Source organism: Lissotriton helveticus, chromosome 11 (genome assembly GCF_964261635.1).
Source record: "Lissotriton helveticus chromosome 11, aLisHel1.1, whole genome shotgun sequence".
In the NCBI taxonomy this organism is placed as follows: domain Eukaryota; kingdom Metazoa; phylum Chordata; class Amphibia; order Caudata; family Salamandridae; genus Lissotriton; species Lissotriton helveticus.
In genome coordinates this window covers 1,167,578,963-1,167,603,152 of record NC_136072.1, presented here as the reverse complement: position 1 = coordinate 1,167,603,152, position 24,190 = coordinate 1,167,578,963, and the positions used below count along the sequence as shown (strand labels likewise).

The 24,190-nt window shown below is 43.7% G+C and overlaps 1 long non-coding RNA gene across 2 annotated transcripts in view; it reads left to right on the top strand.

The window, feature by feature from the left end:
- The window catches only part of LOC144791609 (uncharacterized), a 52,976-nt gene extending 32,827 nt beyond the window's left edge, over positions 1–20,149 (top strand). For both annotated transcript variants that reach the window (XR_013602437.1, XR_013602436.1), the window contains 2 exons: positions 2,751–2,839; positions 20,027–20,149. This is a non-coding gene — a long non-coding RNA (uncharacterized LOC144791609). The remainder of the gene's footprint in view (positions 1–2,750; positions 2,840–20,026) is intronic.
- Positions 20,150–24,190: the final 4,041 nt, after the last annotated feature.

The following is a 24,190-nucleotide window of genomic DNA, read 5'->3' as shown; positions in this document are numbered from 1 at the left end:
TCAAATGGACAAACATCTGATTGTCCTTACTCCAATGTGAAATTGGAGATGTATGTCAGAGGCTGAGACAGATTAGTCTCCATTGCTGGCATACTTTACTTCTTGTCAGCTCCAAATGAGGCTTACCTTTGCAACTGTGTAACCTCTATGACAAACTCTAAACTAGGCCAGAAATCTAGGTGTCACATTTTTTTAAAGTCACATGTTTTCAGAAGTGATAGGAGAAGTCCACTTAGACACATCCAAGGGTCCCAGGACCTTGGGAACAACACTTGGGGATCAAGACTCACTCCAGCAAGGCCACCGGCAGGGTCTAAGTACGGTCCATTTGGGACTGGTCTACTGGGCACTTCTGAAAAAAGGCCTCTTGCGGCTTGTTCTGGCCTTGTAGCTACACAGGAGGTCAGCCACCTGACCCTTGAAGTCCAGAGGGAGTTCAGAGGGTAGTAGGGCCATGCATTCAGGGCTCCTATCAGGGCACAAATACCGGGTGCAAGGAGCCTTGGAGTGTCAAATTATACCTGGCACCAGCTAGTGACTTGGGTGACTCCTGGATCCTCCCTAACCAATAGGGTAAATATTCGAGGTATAACCTTACCCGCTTTTACATTAGTTCCTGTTTGACCTATTGTAAACAGTTCCAGTGCCCTTCACTCCTAAATCTGAGACAGTGAAGCACTTTTCCAATTTTGCAGAGCCTGTGTCGGCACCCAGAGGTGTGTCCATGGTAATGAGCAGTCCCCTCGTCTGTAGTCATCTAAAACCTGTTCTGGGCATACTTTTCCATCACAGGGTTTGGTGCCTGTCTGACTGGGAAGACAAAAACCAGGGCCTTTTCAGGTGTCATGTAACATTGTTATGTGACAGGAGAGACCCCTTAAAGGACATTCAGTACCTAGGTATAGCCCAACTGTTCTCCTGCCAGGGGAAGAGGAAAACACTTCCCCACACTAAAGCCTTGTCTCTTCTCTGTGAGCAATTTTCCCATCTCATCAGGGCTACTACTGCAGAGCTGAACCAAATGAGCCTCCAGAAGCATAAGGCAATGAAAAGGCAACTTTCTAAAAAGTTGAGTTTCCTGAATACTTATTAAAAATCCAACTTGACCATTGATTTAGGCTTTTAATAAATATAAAAAAGAGTGGTTTCATCATATTTTTAGCCAGTCCCACAGATAGCAAAATTAATAGTTAATAGCGCTTCCCAGTGTTCCTCATTGGGTCAGCCAACCTTGCTACAGTGAAAATAGCTTTTGGGTTCTAGTCACTGTAAGGACATGTTACCTTTACATTTCTGCATATCCTAATTTTAAATATCATGCAACCTGCATTGCCGGCTTCATGGGTCACTTATTAAAATTTAAAAGGAAGATTTTGTCTAGGGATGTGCAAAATTTGTGTAATTTGCTTTCATGTATTTACGTGAAATGTTGGCAAAACTTACATAAAATGACGCATAATTACGCAAAAAGAAAATCTGTCTTTTCATGCTATATTTTATTGTGATATGGTTCCTCACAATAATTTGGGGTGCGAGGACGCATTTAACATAAGCACTGTGAACAGCAGTCACTCATATTCTTTTATTTGGGTGTGTTTGCTTTAAACGTTTACCACAAATACTGCTTTTTGCGTTCATTTATTACCATGATTGACACATAATTATGCAAAGTAGTGTAATGGTGTAATTGTGGGAATTTTGTGAGACTAGCTTAATCTGAATTTCCCTAAATTATGCAAACTACACCAGTTTAATTTTAACTACATTCAGGCCTAGTTTTCACCTATCAAAAAGGGTTAATTTTGTTACAAGGGGCTACAGGTTTTAAACTGCATCAGTCTGGCTGCAGTGGTATGTTTAGAGTCATCTTTGCCTCGTCCCACAAGTGGATGGCACAGTAGTTCTGTATTCCTGAGGAGACATTGGTCCGTTCCATGCCAAGGGTATATTTCAGACACCATACACTATGGCCTTATATGAAAGTTAAATATGCAAAATAGAAATTAGCCACTTTTGCATACTATAGGGGTTAGAGCACATGTACTGGGAACTGTCCTAGAACCCAGATTCAAAACCTCAACAGCATCAGTCCACAATAATGGGGTATTTATGGAAAAAGAGGCACTTTCTAACTGTAACTAAGATCTTGGTACACCATGTAAATGAAAATTATTTGGACTACGGCCGTAGGAAATATTTTAAGTTGAATAAAATGCTCCATCTTATTAAAATAATCCACAAGTAATGTCACACAGGTATTGGTACAAGTCAACAAAGAAGTCCATTGAAGAGATGTTCCAGAACTCACTATAGTGGGTAGAGGTTGTAACACGCGAGTGTTATGTACCTGAGATCTTGGCTTGTGCACATAACGTACACCTTTTGATGATTTTTTGCAGGAAGAAGTGACAACAAATATCAAGCTCTAGTCCAAGCATCTTCCAGTGTCCTGCATACACTGGTACAGGGGTACTGTCACCTTACTTCATTGCCATTGCTGGCTCCTCTTACCTTGTAGATACAATGCTTCTCATTAATTCAACAAATATCCCTTACAAGATGTTTTCTGTAGTTGATTATGTGTATACTGCTGGGCACCATTTACCTGTTTCCTCTTCACTGTAGCTGAAACATTTAAGAGTGCCTGATCTATTGGGTACTGCTGCCAAAATTCTGTGTGGTGTGCTACATGTTTCAACCACTTATGTCTGAGGTGACAGAGTATCTGCTTTTCTGTCCCTTTTTCCTAGAATATTGGTGATGGAGGAGTGATTTGAGAAGAATAAGAGAGTCCATCAAGCATGTCTGCCATTGGCACACTTGACAGAGTTGAGAGACAGTAAGTTCTTATGATCTATTAGGCTCCTTAAAGGCAGGGCCACTGGAATTATGCGGCTGGAGAGGACCAAATTATGTGACATAGAAAAAATTATGCTGCAAGAAAAACCAAATAATGTGCCAATATGCAGCACATTTGGTGATCGTAATACTTAATTTTTCTGTAATTTTTAAACTTATTAACACTGTCTTGGCATTAGTTACACCTATTTAGCACCAGCTTAACTCCGAAATACAGGAACAGTGACCAGTCAAAGTTTGCAGATTGTCTTCCACTGTGCGACAATATGTGTTGCAGTGTTTTTAGAAACTATTGAACCGTGTGAGTGAGAAACAACATTATTTTTTGCAAAATTCTTCTGATTGTGCAGGAGATGATGAATTATGTGCAAATGTATAATTATGGGAACATGGCAGGGCCGCACAATCACATAATTCCAGTGGCACTGCTTACATGTAATGTCTCCAATGCATGAAAACTTTCTTTAGTGCAGAGTACCCTATTCTAAATGGCGTAGTTTCTTTCTGTTTCAGAGTGAGTATGTAAAAGCACAGCACTGCAGTGGCAGCTGGCCCATAGGTGGTGCCAGGGTGTCAACCTACCATCGCGATAAGTGAGAGAGGCGTCTACTCCAATATCTGTGGATCCCTCAGGCGTTTGAAGAGCGACTTCCCTTGAAACTTTCCAGTTGTCCTTGTGTGTGAGATTGCAGAATGTTGCTCAGAGTCCCAGGGGTCTGTAGGCAAGGCTGCTTCTTATGTGGTCTTTTGCTTGCAGTAGGAAGTTGAGGTGTTCCATGAGAGGCATGGGGTCGTTATTGGCGATGATGCATCTGATGGTTTCCTTGAAGATGATTGTGATGCCTCTACCTTGTTTGTTGGCGCAGTCTCGGTGTATCATCTTGTAGCCTTCTGGAGTGGTGTGGTGTTGTTGGAGTTCGAGGAGAAGCTGACCCAGGTTTCTGTGATGGAGGCAACGTCTGTGATCAGGGTTGTGATGGTGTCCCAGATTTCCCATGGGGCTCAGGGGCAAGACTGATTTGAATATGGCTGGGTTCAAACTGGAATGGCATGGTGAGCAAAAACACGATGGATTTAGGCCCAGATCTCTGTACTGGGGTGAATGTATGACACTGTTCTGCATTTGTCACCCCGAGTGGGACGGGTATGCTCAGACGTGAGTTCCGTGCTCTCCATGCAACTGGAATCAATCTATCCTGACTGATGAGGGCTGAAAGCCCGAAACTGGTCCTAGGATGATTGTTTCCAGTCCAGGGAGGAAGTGGCTTGGCAGTTCGTTCTGGACTATTCCCATGGGCACAGGGTCAAGACTGATTTGAATATGGCTGGGTTCAAATTGGAATGGCATGGTGAGCAAAAAAAAGATTGATTTAGGCCCCGATATCTGTACTGGGGTGAATGTATGACATTGTTCTGCATTCTGTCCATCAACTGTTGTTTTTGCATTTGTCACCCCGAGTGGGACGGGTATGCTCAGACGTGAGTCCCATGCTCTCCATGCCACTGGAATCAAGCTATCTTGGCTGATGAAGGCTGAAAGCACAAAACCGGTCCTAGGATGTTTGTTTCCAGTCCAGGGAGGACCTGGCGTGGCAGTTCGGGCTGGACTGTTCCCATGGGGCACAGGGTCAAGACTGATTTGAAAATGGCTGGGTTCAAACTGGAATGGCATGGTGAGCAAAAAAACGATGGTTCATCAGCCTGACAAACAGTTTGTAGACCTATCAAAGGCCCTCCCCATCCTTCAACTATTGTGGAAATGAGAAATGGAGCATAGCTGTCTGGGAAATTTACATAAAGTGGTTTTCCATAATGATGCAAACTTTTCTTAAACTTCTATGAAATGTCATTTAATCTGTGCATTGTAAAACTGCCATTTAGCAATATCTCTTAGTGTGAAATACATACATTTTGAAAAAAGGCCAATTTGTGACCAGTATTTTGGTGAACAGTATAGAATTTTAGGAACTGACCAATGAACTAATGCTGAATCCTACCAATGTGTTTAACTGTAATGAGGAAGATTTCAAATTACAACTCACAACAATTGGAGATCATCACAGGGGTGGTGGCCTGCTGGAGTCAGGAGACCTTAATGGCTGGGATTGCTCTTTTAAGAAAGCAAACTTTGGAAGGACACAGGACTTCACTTAAAAAGAAAATATTGCTATTTGTATTAGAGTGGTGACCTCTACCACTGCATATTCTTCAGCAGACTTTTTTTTTACAATGCAAAAATAAAAGGTGTCTCAAATATTTGTGTCTGGATTTCAGTCACAAAACATTGATATATAAGACACGTATTTAGTATTTAGAACGTATGAATACAACATGCCCCTCCAGATACTGAATCCCTGTGCATTTGGAATCCCATTTTATGTTTCAGAAACACTTTTCCGACTTCTAAAATGGAATTAGTACATATGAAAAAGCATTTTAATGATCAGAAATGCCAAATTAGAAAATTTAGAAAAGGATTGCAAAGAGAATGAACATTGGGAGCACTTCTGAGCTTTCCCTGTCCCACCTAGGGACTTAATTTCCTAGAGGGTTTCCTCATTCAGGTGAGGTCAGCCCTTTGTCTCTGTTCCTTGAGGTCATTAGAGTACGGGGATAAGAGCTGGTCTCAAACTGTCTAAAATTAGCTCTATCTTTTGCTGGTCTTACCACGTGCACTGTCAGTGAGAGACAAAAGCATGACTCCCTCAGACCCAAATAGGTGTGTGGTGGGTTAGAAGACCCTGCAAACTTTCAGGGAAGAAGGCAATTCCACTGTTTCTCTTCCCCTGGTCTTTGTGATCCACCAGTCCCCAATTGGTCCTGTGTCAATTTTTGCCTGGACTGAGCCGCTTCTTTAAATCACTTATTCCCAATTTAGCCACAGTTGAGTGATGGGAATTTTAAAGGTCTTTTCAGTAGGTTTCAAGCATGTGTCTGTGACACAAATGCATTGCTAATTTAGTGATCACAGAGAGGTGAAGTTAAATCATAGCAAGTATATAACCCTTACAGAGTTTCACATTCTACTTCCATTCATTCTTGAATGATGTAATCCTTTTGATTCTGAATCCTAGGATAAACTGTAAGGTACAATCTGTGATGGAAGGTTACTCATTACTGTTTTAATGGAAGGTCTTAGATAGCTCACAAAAGAGCATCATGTCCTTATGTCTGCAATTTAAAATAAACTCACATCCACTTTAACCTTCTAAAGCTATCAAAAAAATAATAATAACAAGCAACTTTCAACATTTTATCAAACTGGTAAAACTGGTGTGGTTCACAAGTCACAGGTGAGTCACAACTACAGCCATGTGATGGGGTTCACTTTGGTACAATTTTCTTGTTCAATTTTCCGGAGCATTCTGTTTGCACTTTCTTACATCAGGAAACTCTTGATCCAGGGCAACTAAGAAACCCACATATAGTTCTGAAAAAAAAACTTACAAGAATCCAAATTGACAGCCACTTAGACAGCGCGTTAGTAATGATACTTTTTCTTTGTGGCCTCCCTAGTTTTACCCCCCCTTTTATGGACTAGTTTTGGTAGCATTATGACTCCACACACCATGGAGGACTAGCTGGCTCAAAACCCTGCATAACAGGTCAGAGAACATGTACTGCCATGTAGAAAAAGCTGCTGTTATTCAAAAGCTGAGACACCCCCAGGACTTCCTTGTAGGCTCACTGGGTTGTGATTGTTCTGCCTATGCCAAACAGACCCTAGTGATGGAACAGCTGATCTCCTCAGCAAAGTCCCTGAAAGGACTGACTGGCAGGGAAAGGAGTGTCTGGGGGTATTCACACTGATATTAGAGTTCAGAGACCCAGAGGAATTTTAAAGGGTTTAAGGCAGGTGCCATTTAAAGCAGTGGCATCAGCCAGTCAGGGGCTACCTGCTCTGACATGAGTGGACCACAAGACTGGTACTAGTGAGCCCAATTCTGTACTCCATGTGCTGTCAGGTGACAGGAGACCTGGCCAGACAGATCATCTGCATGAAATAGAGTGTATCAACCTTGATGGAGCTACATGTTACCACACTCAAAGTCGTTTGTGGAATAGAATTATGGGGCCTCATTTATGAGGCTGTGCGGCACTTTTACGCCGCCGGTGCGTCACTTTTTGTGACGCAACAGTGGCGTAAAAAATGTGCCTTTTTGCACCATCTTTACAAAGTGACACATCTAGGGAGATGCGTCACTTTGTAAGCCTGTGCGCCACATTATACCTGCACCAGGTATAATGTATGCAAGGGGGCGTATTGACGCAAGAAAGGGTCGTAGAAGTGACGCAGTGAAATCTATGAGATTACACTGCGCCACTTCTAGGACGCAAATACGTCAATTTCTTATGCCTGCCTCACAGCAGGCGTAAGACTGACACAGACCCTTTCACATGGGGCTTGCCCCATGTGAAAGGACACATTGCTGGAGTTGCTTCACTTTTGTGACACACTCCAGCAATGCGTCACTTTTGCGCCATACAGATACGCCAGAAATACTGACGTATCTGTAACTACTTGTGCAATGATGCGTCATACTGTAAATATGACACATCATTGGTGTCGCAAGGAGGGCGCAATGAAAAATGACGCATCGCTGTTTTCACGCAGCGATGCGTCACTTTTCATAAATGAGGCCCATGTTGTCTATGATTACCAAACGTAAAAAGATGTAAAACCCATGTGCAGACAAAATATAGCTTTAAAGTTATATCCTACCTAATAGGAAAAGTTTATTGCCTTGACTCATGGAAATGTTCAATACCTTCAGGCTATGGCGTGGTCGTCAAACAGACGCCACTGGTCATATGTTCCGTTGGTTATTTGCTGAATGTGTGTTTTGGAAGCTAACATCAGTACATCAGGTTTCTTAGCAAATTAGACAAAGTTATAGGCTTTATTTATTTAGTAAATCCATTTATCAGGTAAACATAAAATTCAATATTGTTAATTAATCCACCAAGATATATCAGATAGATGACAAGGCAAATCATTTGAGGGCAAAAGATGAAGAACAGAGTAGGTCTCAATTCCATTAAGGAACTTCCTTAAACTATATTAAGCACCTACATTTAGTAATGGGAGATGCTAAGCAGAAGATGTCAGTTTTTAGTAAATCCAATTACAGTTCATGGCAAAGATAGGTAAAAAGTGTTCAACTGCCTAATTCAAGAACTAAGAATGTCGGGGATCAGCAGTGTTAAGGAAAGGTCTACCCTGTTTGAAGTCAGCACAGGATCTCCTAACAACTATGCTAGGACACACATGATTGGCCCATGCAGGTAAGAGTGGAGGGGCAGGGCAGGGGGGTATTCTATGGATGATAACAAGGGGAAGTTAAATAAATAATAAATGTTCCCTTGTCGTCGTCTGTTGAAGTGCCCCCACCTAGCTCACCTGCACAGGCCTTTCCTGAAGAGACACACATAATATACATTGCATTCTCTCCAACATGTCTTCCCACCCACTCCTCTAAATTTGCATTAATCAAGTTGTACGGTTTACTGGAACAGGTAGACTCCCCTCGTTCTCATCAGCAAAGAAACACTGAGCTTCATGACCTTGACAGTATCAGCAGTCCTGATTGAATGGGACATGAGGCTCTGTCTTATCCCCACACATGAAATCAATCAAAATAGAATTTTAATTAAAATGATCTACTTTAACATTTCTAAAAGCAAACAATGAACTACTATTCCAGCTAGTAAAGGTTATCTTGTTCCTGCAACGAGAAGAAAAACGTGAAAGCACATTCTGAAATCAACATTATGTTGAGCAGTTAAAAGCTTCTGAGCATCCAAGGCCTACTTGCAGTAATCCAATATTAGAATGCACATTTGATGAACTTGAATACACTATAAGCTAATGATTATACAAAGTGTGACTTCGTTATAGACACGTTGCCACACATTAACACATGGATTAACATATGATTAATAAAGATTATGAAGCATACAAACTTACACTGCTTCGCCCTTTAAATCGATATCTGCCATGCTGTAAAACATCCATCCATCTAGAATCCTGCCAGCGAATGATAAAGCACCAGTTCCTGACTTTATGCTTGTTGACACTGAGATTAAGTCTTGCAGTGTGTGTTCTGCCCTTACAAATCTGAGCTAAAATTGGCTAAAACGAATTGACTTATTCAAGTTTCCAATCAAGTGATAGAAAATTGGTGTTTTATTATTTATTTTTCTCACAGAGCTCTTCAAATGTTTTTTTACTACCAACCCTTAGGGTTTGCAGGGTGTATACGTGGTATATACCAATATTTCATTTTCATAGTTGAATGACAGAACCCCGCATGCATTTACCCCCATGCCTTTACAACGCAGTCATTACCACAATTGCGATGTTACCACGTGTTACTTTATCACGCCAGTCGTTACAACGACTTGCTTTAGGTGGGGCTGGACTTTGGAGTAGTATAAATTGCTATTCCAACTCCAGTCTACACAACATTAGGGAAGGTGTTGGACCTAAAATCCAACACCAGTCCAACAACGTGCCCCTTAAATTAAGTTGTTGCAATTACTTGCAGGGCAAAGGTAAAGGAACGGGTTGTAACGTTGCAGCCGGGGTAGTGACAGCTTCATAAAGGCAGGTCGTTGTTCTGACTACGGGGTAAAGGATGTTTCCTCCTTTTCATATTTACAAGCAAAGACAAATGAAAACAATTGTTAATGCTCCTTTGATTTCCACTTAAGGGCATGAATTATATAGTTCCTTGATTTGGGGAAACAAGGTTTGGGACATATAGGTGTGCCGCACACTTCTAGAAGGCTCATGGTCGCATTCTGTTGTTTTGTTTTTCAATATACATTCGTTTTAGAAAGGGGTATTGTGCAGGCTATTGACCTAATAGAGACTCAGTGCACACAGGGTGTCTAATGGGTGAACGAAAACCACCTAGAAGCGTACTGCTGCATAGCCATATAGAATTCACAATAAGTATGTCTGGCCCCTCACAAAAAGAAAGGTAAAAGAAGAAGGTTGTCTGTTGGAAGAAGCTTTTCTTAGGACTAGAACCCTCACTCACCCAGGGGTGACATGTTTCATCATTGGGTTCCCTCCTAACACCAGGGCCGCAAAGTACTGATGTGGGCTACAATTCTCCAATGGATAGGAGCAGAGGTGTATTAGATTAGATGAGCTATAAATTCAGAGTGAGGGGCAGAGTGCAAGCAGATGCAGAAGTGGTATGGTTAAAACTATCTCTTGGTGCACCATGCACCAGTTTTATTCTGGTGCCCCTAGTGGATAAAATGGATAAGATTTAAAAGCAGGGGATTAGAAGGGGTTTGGAAAAAATGCCCCTTTTAAAAAGGTCAACATGTTTCTACCTATAGACCCCGTCTAGGATTCATAGACATTACTCAGGACCAAAATGGTATTCTCACTCTGCACATATATTGAAATCAGATTCCGGCCTCACACAGGTAAGCCAGGAGGTACAAGAGATGCCCCACAGTATAAAGTTCACGGGGTCCGCCATCAATCTAAAGGATAAAAAAAGGAGTATTTTTAAGAATTAGGACAACATGCCAAAAAATATACAATGCTTACCTCTAAGGTGAAATATGTATGCTTGTGTCAAATGGTGTGATACTTGTGCTGGAGGGCGAATGAAGGGCAGTCTTACCTGTAACTGAATTGCTCACCTCACTCTCAAGCCTAAAAGGCTGAGACACTGTCAACTTTATACTGTGGTACAAAAGGGGGTGGTGATGAACGGAGCATCCGAACCAATCAAACACTCACACGCAGTTAAAAGATCTGGGTTTAATCCATCACCGTTCTTTAGCCCACTCTGCCACCCCAGTTCAGACATGGCTATATGCAAATCAGTCTGACCCTGTGCCTCATGGGAACAGTCCAGCCCGAACTGCCAAGCCATGCCTTCCCTGGACCGGAAACAAGCTTCCGAGGACCGGTTTCTGGCATTCCAGCCATCTTCAGCCCGGCTTGCTTGAATCCAGTGGCAAAGTGAGCAAGGGACTCACGTCTGAGTATACCCTGCCACACTTATGGCGGCCAAAAGCAGTACAAAAGGGGGTGGTGATTGATGGAGCACCAGAACCAATCAAACACTCACAACCAGTCAAAAGATCTGGGTTTAATCCATCACCGTTCTTTAGCCCACTCTGCCACCCCAGTTCAGACATGGCTATATGCAAATCAGTCTGACCCTGTGCCTCATGGGAACAGTCCAGCCCGAACTGCCAAGCCATGCCTTCCCTGGACCGGAAACAAGATTCCGAGGGCCGTTTTCTGGCATTCCAGCCGTCTTCGGCCCGGATTGCTTGAATCCAGTGGCAAAGTGAGCAAGGGACTCACGTCTGAGCATACCCTGCCACACTTATGGCGGCCAAAAGAAGTACAAAAGGGGGTGGTGATGGATGGAGCATCCGAACCAATCAAACACTCACACCCAGTCAAAAGATCTGGGTTTAATCCATCACAGTTCTTTAGCCCACTCTGCCACCCCAGTTCAGACATGACTATATGCAAATCAGTCTGACCCTGTGCTCATGGGAACAGTCCAGCCCGAACTGCCAAGCCATGCCTTCCCTGGACCGGAAACAAGCTTCCGAGGACCGGTTTCTGGCATTCCAGCCGACTTCAGCCCGGCTTGCTTGAATCCAGTGGCAAATTGAGCAAGGGACTCACGTCTGAGCATACCCTGCCACACTTATGGTGGCCAAAAGCGGTACAAAAGGGGGTGGTGATGGACAGAGCATCCGAACCAATCAAACACTCACACCCAGTCAAAAGATCTGGGTTTAATCCATCACCGTTCTTTAGCCCACTCTGCCACCCCAGTTCAGACATGGCTATATGCAAATCAGTCTGACCCTGTGCCTCATGGGAACAGTCCAGCCCAAACTGCCAAACCATGCCTTCCCCGGACCGGAAACAAGCTTCCGAGGACCGGTTTCTGGCATTCCAGCCGTCTTCAGCCCGGCTTGCTTGAATCCAGTGGCAAAGTGAGAAAGGGACTCACGTCTGAGCATACCCTGCCACACTTATGGCGGCCAAAAGCGGTACAAAAGGGGGTGGTGATGGACGGAGCAACCGAACCAATCAAACACTCACACCCAGTCAAAATAGCTGGGTTTAATTCATCACCGTTCTTTAGCCCACTCTGCCACCGCAGTTCAGACATGGCTATATGCAAATCAGTCTGACCCTGTGCCTCATGGGAACAGTCCAGCCCGAACTGCCAAGCCATGCCTTCCCTGGACCGGAAACAAGCTTCCGAGGACGGGTTTCTGGCATTCCAGCCGTCTTCAGCCCGGCTTGCTTGAATCCAGTGGCAAAGTGAGCAAGGGACTCACGTTTGAGCATACCCTGCCACACTTATGGCGGCCAAAAGCGGTACACAAGGGGGTGGTGATGGACGGAGCATCCGAACCAATCAAACACTCACACCCAGTCAAAAGATCTGGGTTTAATCCATCACCGTTCTTTAGCCCACTCTGCCACCCCAGTTCAGACATGGCTATATGCAAATCAGTCTGACCCTGTGCCTCATGGGAACAGTCCAGCCCGAACTGCCAAGCCATGCCTTCCCTGGACCGGAAACAAGCTTCCGAGGACCGGTTTCTGGCATTCCAGCCATCTTCAGCCCGGCTTGCTTGAATCCAGTGGCAAAGTGAGCAAGGGACTCACGTCTGAGTATACCCTGCCACACTTATGGCGGCCAAAAGCAGTACAAAAGGGGGTGGTGATTGATGGAGCACCAGAACCAATCAAACACTCACAACCAGTCAAAAGATCTGGGTTTAATCCATCACCGTTCTTTAGCCCACTCTGCCACCCCAGTTCAGACATGGCTATATGCAAATCAGTCTGACCCTGTGCCTCATGGGAACAGTCCAGCCCGAACTGCCAAGCCATGCCTTCCCTGGACCGGAAACAAGATTCCGAGGGCCGTTTTCTGGCATTCCAGCCGTCTTCGGCCCGGATTGCTTGAATCCAGTGGCAAAGTGAGCAAGGGACTCACGTCTGAGCATACCCTGCCACACTTATGGCGGCCAAAAGAAGTACAAAAGGGGGTGGTGATGGATGGAGCATCCGAACCAATCAAACACTCACACCCAGTCAAAAGATCTGGGTTTAATCCATCACAGTTCTTTAGCCCACTCTGCCACCCCAGTTCAGACATGACTATATGCAAATCAGTCTGACCCTGTGCTCATGGGAACAGTCCAGCCCGAACTGCCAAGCCATGCCTTCCCTGGACCGGAAACAAGCTTCCGAGGACCGGTTTCTGGCATCAGCCCGGCTTGCTTGAATCCAGTGGCAAATTGAGCAAGGGACTCACGTCTGAGCATACCCTGCCACACTTATGGTGGCCAAAAGCGGTACAAAAGGGGGTGGTGATGGACAGAGCATCCGAACCAATCAAACACTCACACCCAGTCAAAAGATCTGGGTTTAATCCATCACCGTTCTTTAGCCCACTCTGCCACCCCAGTTCAGACATGGCTATATGCAAATCAGTCTGACCCTGTGCCTCATGGGAACAGTCCAGCCCAAACTGCCAAACCATGCCTTCCCCGGACCGGAAACAAGCTTCCGAGGACCGGTTTCTGGCATTCCAGCCGTCTTCAGCCCGGCTTGCTTGAATCCAGTGGCAAAGTGAGAAAGGGACTCACGTCTGAGCATACCCTGCCACACTTATGGCGGCCAAAAGCGGTACAAAAGGGGGTGGTGATGGACGGAGCAACCGAACCAATCAAACACTCACACCCAGTCAAAATAGCTGGGTTTAATTCATCACCGTTCTTTAGCCCACTCTGCCACCGCAGTTCAGACATGGCTATATGCAAATCAGTCTGACCCTGTGCCTCATGGGAACAGTCCAGCCCGAACTGCCAAGCCATGCCTTCCCTGGACCGGAAACAAGCTTCCGAGGACGGGTTTCTGGCATTCCAGCCGTCTTCAGCCCGGCTTGCTTGAATCCAGTGGCAAAGTGAGCAAGGGACTCACGTTTGAGCATACCCTGCCACACTTATGGCGGCCAAAAGCGGTACACAAGGGGGTGGTGATGGACGGAGCATCCGAACCAATCAAACACTCACACCCAGTCAAAAGATCTGGGTTTAATCCATCACCGTTCTTTAGCCCACTCTGACACCCCAGTTCAGACATGGCTATATGCAAATCAGTCTGACCCTGTGCCTCATGGGAACAGTCCAGCCCGAACTGCCAAGCCATGCCTTCCCTTGACTGGAAACAAACTTCCGAGGACCGGTTTCTGGCATTCCAGCCGTCTTCAGCCCCGCTTGCTTGAATCAAGTGGCAAAGTGAGCAAGGGACTCATGTCTGAGCATACCCTGCCACACTTATGGCGACCAAAAGCGGTACAAAAGGGGGTGGTGATGGACGGAGCATCCAAACCAATCAAACACTCACACCCAGTCAAAAGATCTGGGTTTAATCCATCACCGTTCTTTAGCCCACTCTGCCACCCCAGTTCAGACATGGCTATATGCAAATCAGTCTGAGCATATTGAGTGGGCTAAAGAACAGTGATGGATCAAACCCAGATCTTTTGACTGGGTGTGAGTGTTTGATTGGTTCAGATGCTCCGTCCATCACCACCCCCTTTTGTACCGCTTTTGGCCGCCATAAGTGTGGCAGGGTATGCTCAGACATGAGTCCCTTGCTCACTTTGCCACTGGATTCAAGCAAGCCGGGCTGAAGACGGCTGGAATGCCAGAAACCGGTCCTCTGAAGCTTGTTTCCGGTCCAGGGAAGGCATGGCTTGGCAGTTCGGGCTGGACTGTTCCCATGAGGCACAGGGTCAGACTGATTTGCATATAGCCATGTCTGAAATGGGGTGGCAGAGTGTGCTAAAGAACGGTGTTGGATCAAACCCAGATCTTTTGACTGGGTGTGAGTGTTTGATTGGTTCAGATGCTCCGTTCATCACCACCCCCTTTTGTACTGCTTTTGGCCGCCATAAGTGTGGCAGGGTGTGCTCAGACGTGAGTCCCTTGCTCACCTTGCCACTGGATTCAAGCAAGCCGGGCTGAAGACGGCTGGAATGCCAGAAACCGGTCCTCGGAAGCTTGTTTCCGGTCCAGGGAAGGCATGGCTTGGCAGTTCGGGCTGGACTGTTCCCATGATGCACAGGGTCAGACTGATTTGCATATAGCCATGTCTGAACTGGGGTGGCAGAGTGGGCTAAAGAACGGTGATGTATCAAACCCAGATCTTTTGACTGGGTGTGAGTTTTTGATTGGTTCAGATGCTCCGTCCATCACCACCCCCTTTTGTACAACTTTATACTGTGGGCCATCTCTGTACCTCCTGGCTTGACCTTTTGAGGCCGGTTTCTTTATTATATGTGCAGAGTTACTATACTATTGCAGAACATGTTGACCTTATAAAAGGGGCATTTTTTCTAAACCTCTTGCCCGCCTCTGCTTTTTATTCCTTTGCACTTGGGGCACCAGAATAAAAACTGATACACAGCGCACCAGGAGATACTTTTAACCATGCCACTTTTTCCTTCTGCTTGCACTCTGCCCCTCACTCTGGTGCTTATTTACGGGCCCTTGCGTCCCTTTTGCGCCGCCGGTGCGTCACTTCTTGTGATGCACCAGCGGTGTAAAAAATGCGCCATATTGCGTCATATTTACAAAGTGACACATCTAGGTAGATGTGTCACTTTGTTAACCCCTGCGCCAGGTATAATGTATGCAGGGTGGACGTTCCGACGTAAGAGAGGGTCATAGAAGTGATGCAGTGAAATCTATGAGATTTCACTGCACCACTTTTAGGATGCAAATGTGTCAATATCTTACGACTGCCTCATGGCAGGTGTAAGACTGACGCAGGCACATTTAACTTGGGACTTGCCCATTTGCAATGACTCATTGCTGGAGTTGCGTCACTGTTGTGACACACCCCAGCAATGCATCATTTTTGCACCTACAGATACGTCAGAAATACTGAGTATCTGTAACTCCTTGCAACATGATGCGTCATACTGTAAATATGAAGCATTGAGCATGTCGCAAGGAGGGCGCAATGAAAAGTGACGCATCGCTGTTTTCTCACAGCGATGCATCACTTTTCATAAATGAGTGCCTCTGAATGTATAGCTCCTCTAATCCCAAACACCACTGGGTCTATCCATTGGAGAGTTGTACCCACACCAGTTCTTTGCTGACCCTGGCGTGAGGGGGGCACTGTTGTCAAACATGTCACCCCTGGGAGAGAGAGGGCCTCAACAGACATGTTTCTTCTTTCCCCCACATATTCCTGAGAGACCAGACATATGTGGTGTGCATTCTTTCTGAACTAATATTTCCTATAATGTTTCGAAGCAGAAAAAGGTAAACCTCACAGCAGAAAGATGCATGCGCTAGAATATCACTTTAGAAGTATCTCCCGGCTTATAACTTGTCCAAGGAGGAATCTTAGGATAGGAATAGTAAATATTATTGCCTTTGAATCTGTACCTGGCCTGATGTTAAAGAAACACCCCCTCTAGGCCCCGCGAGGGGCCCATAAAGCTCGGATTTCCTGACAAGTGCAGATAATGAAAAAAAGTCCTTCCGGCCACAGTGTGATAAAACAGTCCTTTATTTCATCCGGAGCGGTAAAATGCTTGCGGATAGCGGCAATAAATGTGAAATAAAAATCCATTTTCAGCTGTAATGGGGGACAAGCATTTATCAGGCGAGTGCTGGATTGAGATAGAAAGCCCCCGACTTCCCGCGCTCCCATCTGCAGACATATTTCTTACACAACTGCGGTACATGCTCCTTAATAAGTGAGGTTTCAGTAACATCTCTGAGCCTTTACTTTTATCAATTACTTCATGGTCTGCAAGTTTCCTCAACACTTTTATAAAGGTGACAGGCTCCCCCACAAGAGACGTCAGGCACTGGCTGTAGGGGTCTTGACCTTAAACATGAACGGGTTTTTAATTAGCTTTGCAAGTCCCTGATGTTTGGACCATTTAATAAACAGCACATCCTTCATCACGGCTACTCTTTGTTCAAGTTGTGTCATCTTGGGACAAGAGTTAAGTTCATGTAGACGCACACATCCTAATATCCTATGAAATTTGAGAAGTTTGGAGGAAATAAGCACGTTTCCGGTACATAGGATGTCGCCTACAGGACCAGGGAAGCCATGCAGACTGGTTATGACCCCCTGCCCCCCTGCCCCCCAGCCCACGGGCCTACGAGGTGCTAATCCCTGTATGAAGTGCCACAGGGGAAGTTAACATTTACATAGTGAAGAAAGTAGTTCACAATAAAACATGTCTCGACCTTGTTACATGAAACGTCATAATCTCCTCCTCTTGGGATATGTTAATTCTAGTTGACTATGTTGGTGAACATTCTGTACACATATACCCTGAGTCTCAAAGCCCTGTGAAAAGGCTGAAAGGTGACATGCCAGACATATGAATACATATTTTGAATGAACATTTTAAGGAAGTCCCTAGTTGGACCCAAACAAAGGGTAAGGGTTTTAATGCAGAGTAATAGAGCCTCCCTGTCCCCAAAACAACCTTTCCTGAATAGAGGTGACTCACATGAGGTGTTCTTCTACCTTAGCTCTTCCTGGTAGTAGCTTGGATGAGCTCAAGGAGTTTGACCCCAAGAGGTGCCACTGTGGTCAATAAACAATAACGTCTCTGCCAGCAGTAAAAAGGCTGCTTCTCCTCTGAGCACTTTATACAATTTTTAAGAAAAAGTCAATTTGTAAATAGGACTCTGAGGTCCTGATAACGAGCTGTGTGGAACAGATTTCTCATATGCATTTCTTTTCAGCACTATTTGAGGTGGGGGGCTGGAAATCCGGCTGGTAAAATTGCCTTAGGAAAATGCTGCATTGCAGTTCGCTGGCTCCCACCGAAACAGCATACAAGGCACAAGGAAAGGATGCTAACGTGCACCCCTTCCGTCCTCCACCGTCCCCAACAACGGCATTCAACCCCTGCCTCACACCAGCCCCACTGCACCTTTCCCATCTGCTCAGCGCAGAGGGCAAATGTGTGCATTTAACTCCATAGGAAAGGGTGTACTGTGAGGAATACCTTTCAATACATCTGGTCCTGCACAGGTATTTCCCAATTCCATGGAGGGATGTATGTCAGTACAACATAAGACTTTATCATACGAGCCCTTTCCAAGCAGCCTTTTCCCCACAGATGCATTGATCACACATGTCTTTACCATGCACGGTATGTATTATAAGTTAAGTAAAACCTCCACACCTGAATATACGAACAGACGCTCCTGCAGTTTCCCAAATAATAATGCAATCCGAATGGACTTGGTAGACATAGTACATTGCTAAAGTATACATTATCAGTGAAGGTATCATACCCTACCATGTTTCAAGGTGAATGTGTACATATTATAAGCAATTCATTTGCATTGCAATAATGGATTACAAATATTTCTCCAGGGTACCCGAAAATACGACCCAAAAGTACACTGTCAGAGCAGTGCAAGTGAAACGGGAAACATCCTTTACAACAAAACTTTTACAACGCAGTGCTATTACAACGCAGGTTTTACAACGAAAACCATTACAACGCATTGCACTGGGGGGCGCTCTGGGATAGGGAATAGATTTAATTTACTATCCAACACATTCCCTACAATCCACGGGGACTGGAGTTGGAATAGTAAATTAAACTATTCACTATCCAGCACCCCAAAGCGCTATGCGTTGTAACAGCATGCGTTGTAAAAACTGCGTTGTAACAGCATGCGTGGTAAAGGCATGCGTTGTAGTGTCATACATCTTACTGAAACACCTGAAACAACTGACTATATGTGCCAATCTTTGCTTGTCTAAAAATAATGATAACTAACACGCTGTCAGGGGTGTCTGTTACCAGCTTAAATTGGCTTTGTAGTGTGGTGCGAGATGGACGCCATGTTGGATAGTTCAGGTGTGTGATGAGAGAGACAAAATACAAAAAAATACTACAGTTTAGTAAAAGTGAATACAATCTCATAACATCCCAGCTGAGCAAAGGCCACTCAGATTGCGACAGTCTAAGTCAAAACACCAAGGTGGCCCACAGAGTGCGTATGGTCAACACAAAGTAGCGTAAACTAGAAAGGTTGCATAATCCTCTGGGTTATGCTGCACAGGTTCCTAGCTAGGTACTGTTCAATCAAGGCCAAGTGGGCATTATTGCAAGGGACACCAAAAATCTGAGAAAGTTGCATGGCATACGGACGTGATATAACAAAAGTCAGATCAGATAAAGGACCTAGCAGGTGACGCATGGGATCTATCCGACTAAACATAGAGTACCACCAGAGCAGAAAAGCAAAGTATGCATCTGCTTGAAATCTCTCCCAAGTGGGTGCTCTTTATGCAAGTGCTCTTCGTAAAGTTCTGACTATGCTCATCAGAGGCAATGTTCAGAGACCTAGGTGAAATAAACAAAAGTTACTGTGATTAAAACTGGGTTGAAAACAGAACACTCATAGAGTCAGAACAAAGGAGACATATAGATTCCTAAACAGGCAATCAGTTCCAATTTACTGCCATTTCCTCGTCGGAATTTAAACCAAAAGTTGTCAGGGTATCAAAATATATCTTGATTCCAATTTTAGTAGTGCCTTTTCTCTATTATCTCACCTGATACTGGACATGGTATTGTCTACAACCACAAAACAAAGTAGATTCTCATTGCTGAAATGTGTTTCAGCGAAATGCCTGGCCACAGGATATTGCTGCTTGGTTTGTCTTACGACCCTAATGTGTTCAAGCACAGATTTCACGACTTTGTGTATTGTGCTCCCTATATACATCATACTGCAGGGACAACTGGAACAGTATACACCAAATTCTGTGCTACAGGCTAAGAATTTCCTAATCTCTAATTCCCTAGTTGGGAATATTTAAGCTAATAGCAATGTCGCTGTTACATTTTTTGCAAAAATGAAACTCCCCCATTGAGTGGTGTTTCTGGGTAGTGTAGTTGTGATGGAATTCCAGCTTAAATTGTCTCTCAATGAGTGGCTGCCCCTAAATGTGACCTTTGGGTAAAAGCCCACATACCGGTTCAGGATGTCTTCTGTTTTCAATACATGCCAGTGTTTGTAAAGTATTTTCCTGACATTGTGATGAATTTGACTTTGCTCTGTTTTGTGTCCAAAGGTTTGGTACAAGGATGTTGGAAAACCTTGGGAGAGTAACCTCTCTCTCTGGATGTATACTCCATCATTTTGCTCATCAATGCAAAAGCTTTGAGGGTCAGGAATTCATGGTAGCCACCATATTTGCTACCAGAGAATCATGTTGATGTCTTTTGCTTACAAACCTTGGGGTTTCTTGGCATCTTCTTTTGCCTTACATGCTCTCATCCAAACCTTAAGAGCTTGCACCTATGTGGTTTTCTGCGTACATTTCAGTTCATCATGGTCTTGAGATGTAGGGTATATGAGCTTGACAACTTAGGTCTTCTTTTTGAATAGAACATTAGTGGATCTCTACCTACATGCATGGGGTTTATGCAGTCTCAGATTTTGCCCCAAGCATTGGAAGTGGGACTGAATATTGGTGCCTCAACATCAGTTGGCCAGTTATTCACAGCAACATGAGACAGGGGGCTGAATATTGATGAGTCAGTCTCAGCTGCCAAATCATCCACAACGTTGCCAAGTGATCAACTCTCAAGATCCTATAGCATTTATAACATCATTTTGGGTATATCTATTTAAGAGAATGCCATTTGGTTTAATTTCTGCAGCTGCAGTTTTCCAAAAGATCATGGTCGGAATCTTGAAAGGCTTACCTGGAGTAAAGTGTTATGAGGACAACATTCTTATCTATGGAAACACTAATTCTGAACATGATCATCGGGTGAGGAGAGTCCTTAGCAAATTGCAGGATGCGGGACTTACACTCAAGGCTAAAAAGTGCAATTTTGGTGTTGCTGAAGTCAGTTATCTGGGATCTAAGGGTGCAAGAATGGGAATCAAACCACTTGAAGAACTGGTAGAGACAATTAAATCCCTTGAAAGAGGAATTGTCATCATTTCTTGGCATGGTGGAATATTATAATAGATTCATCAAAGACTTTGCCAGCAAAACATTCAACATAAGAATATTACAAAAAAAGGACAGAGTTTGTGTGGGATACTTTGTGCAAAGAGGAGTTTGCGAAAGTTAAACAAGAATTGAATAATGCACCTTCCTTTCAGGTTTATGATCCAGAGAGCGACACCAAGGAGGGGTGTGATACCAGTGCCAAGGGTTTGGGGCTTGTCTCATTCAAACCAAAGATGGTATGGAACATTTGATTGCCTGTGTCTCATGGACATTGAGGGATGCTGAATGTAATTATTCCGTCAATGAGAGGGAATCACTTGCAGTACATTGGGCCATCAATAGATTCAAACAGTTTTTCTGGGGAATCAAATTCACTGTTCCAATGGATCATAAGTCATTAGTAGAAGTATTCACCAGTAAGAAGCATGATTCAATCTCTTTACGTATCAGGAAATGGATTGTGAATTTACAAGTTTTTTGTTTTGTTGTACAATATGTTCATGGTGCAAGCAATGTTTCTGCAGATTGCTTGTCCAGATTATTATTAAGATGAATATGGACTTGAAGGGAAAAGAATACATAGATGAAGAAGAAGTAGTGAGTGTGTGGGAGGCCACTGATGGCACAATAAGTGAAGTTGAAGGGTCGATGGAACTTCATTCCGATGAAGAAATGAAGCAGGTGATACAAGTAGTAAACTCAAGTTAACCAAACACAGCTGGATTAGGAGAATACAAACGAAAATGGGGGAAGATAATTAATGAACTTGCAGTCAACAGAGCGTTCTTGTTGAGAGGGACAAGGTTAATTGCACCTAAGAATCTGAGATGGAAGCTATTACAGCCAGCTCATGAAGGTCACATGGGTATTGTCATAACCAAAGGGAGGCTCCAAAGAGGTTTTTGGTGGCCGGCGCTTGATCATGATGTGGAGTGCATGATTAGAGACTGCATAGATTGTGTAGTCTGTGATAAAGGTTTGAAGACAAATCAAATGCCCATGGTGTACAGAACATTACCAAAATATCCATTGGAAGAAGTAGCCATGGGTATTTTGGGATCAGTAAGAGGTGAACATGTCACTCCTTAAGTATTGGTGTTGATAGATCTATATTCTAGATGGGTCGAGGTATCGTGTGTGCATGATATATCTTCCTTAGAAGTGATAAGGTTTTTAGAGAACATTTTTAAACATGAAATCTTTCCAAAATGCTTACTTACAGACAATGGAGTACAGTTTTGTTCTCAAGAGACTGAATCGTTTCTGAAGGAATGTGGAATTGTGCACAAGAAATCAGCTTTGTATCACCCTGAACCGAATGGTGCTATAGAGGGAGTTGTCAAAACATTAAAGGAAGGAATACAGTTGGCAAGAGTAAATGATGTTGATTGGAAGAAAGAGTTGTCTAACAGGTTATCTGGTCACTGTTTGTCCCTGCACGCCTCCACTGGCAAATTCCCATTCAAATTGTTTAAAGGAAGATCTCCTTCAACTAAAATGTGTCCTGGTTGGATGTACTGGAACAATTGCTGTGTGGATAATACACAAGGAGAATGCAGAGAGAGGGAGATTATTGCTCACAAGAAGACAAAGGAAATGTTTGACATGAATAAGAAAGTGAAGAATGTGGAGGTCAAGGTGGTTGATTTTATAAAAGCACGAGCGCCTAATGGTTGCACTGATTGGTCCAAATTTACTAAGAGACTGGAAGTGATTAAAAGTTTCAGGAATGCTATCAAGACACATGATGGTCGCAGGTGGAACAAGAGCAAGGTGATTGTTCTTAACCAAATGCCAAATTGTTCTCCTTCTAGTAAGCCAGTGTCTGAAGAAGTAGGGAGAAACACATGGGGTCACATACAAATGTACCATTAAGACAGAGGGGAAGTAATGGAGAACAAGGAAACCTCAAAAAAAATGAGAGGTGCTCCTTAGTTGACCCAAAGGGAATGGAGCATCAGTATACGTTCAGTAAACACAAATTTATCCCTTAAGGTAAAAGAGTTTGTATTATGAGGTCCTATCCACACACTAAACCATGGGTCATTCAGTTGCAGTCATACGTTCTGATGATCTATAGTGAAAACTTCACAAACCAGTGGGTTGTCGGCAAAAATTAAAATCAAATATATATATATGTAACCATATGTATATATGAAGTAGTTTATTAAAACAACGGGTTTAAAAACACATATTTCAATACACAATAATTTATACAACAAATCAATAAACAAACATAATAAAAATGATGATCTGACGACAACATACAATAGTGCAGGAGAAATTACAACTAAAAAGACAATAAAATCTGTCTTATGTACAGTTAATTTATACACAGTTGGTTCAACAAAGGTTTGGTGACATTTCCTGATTCCCTCATGGGTGTTGACCACTTATAAATTTAACTTCCAATACAGCGTCGACGCGTTTCGGCGGTCTATGAATGATTTTAACCACCTTCCTCAGGACAATTTTATGTTACTTCTCCTTTAGATCAGCATTACCCTTATATTTGCACCTATATATCTAAACTTTTTTTAGTCATAGGTGTCCTCTTCTTTCAATACTTACTGAACAAGGAAACCAACATATCTCAAAGATTTTGTGTAGTGAGGTGTGGAGTAGTCAATTTGTTGTTATGTTGCTCTTCCTCTTTTATGCTTTCCTGAAGCATCCCCCTGGAACCAGCTTGTTACGATGTACTTGTGTGTTACATAGAATATTTTAGTTCTAATGTTAAAATATTGACTTTTTATCTGTTCAAGGTGTGGGTGAGGGTTTCACTTACTATTGTGTGGTTTGCTTATTAAGGGAGAAGTCTGGCATAGAGATTAACATAGCTCAATGCAACTCTGACACCTAGAATGTAAATATGTTAGAGAAAACACTGAGGGAGAACATTGAAGTTGGAACCGCAGTTTGACTCTTATTACTGTTGGATGAGGTGTATAGAATAAAGGCTGAATTTGTCATCATTGTGACGATATCTTCATGGAATCCGACACCACAACATCCTTAGCCGCTGCTATCCACAGACATTAAAATTTGAAATTCCACATCCTGCTTTTTTTACATACCCAATGGGGCCTATTCACAAACTGCACTTTGTGGTTTGTTTAGTAGTACTACAATAGCACCACAGAGTACTATTAAAGAAACATACGCTTGGAGGTTCCACCTCCTCCTAACAAACATGTGGAGGCTCTACATCCGCTTGTCCTAACTTTTTCTGTGAGGAGATCCCTGCTCCAACTGTAGAGTCCCTGCACA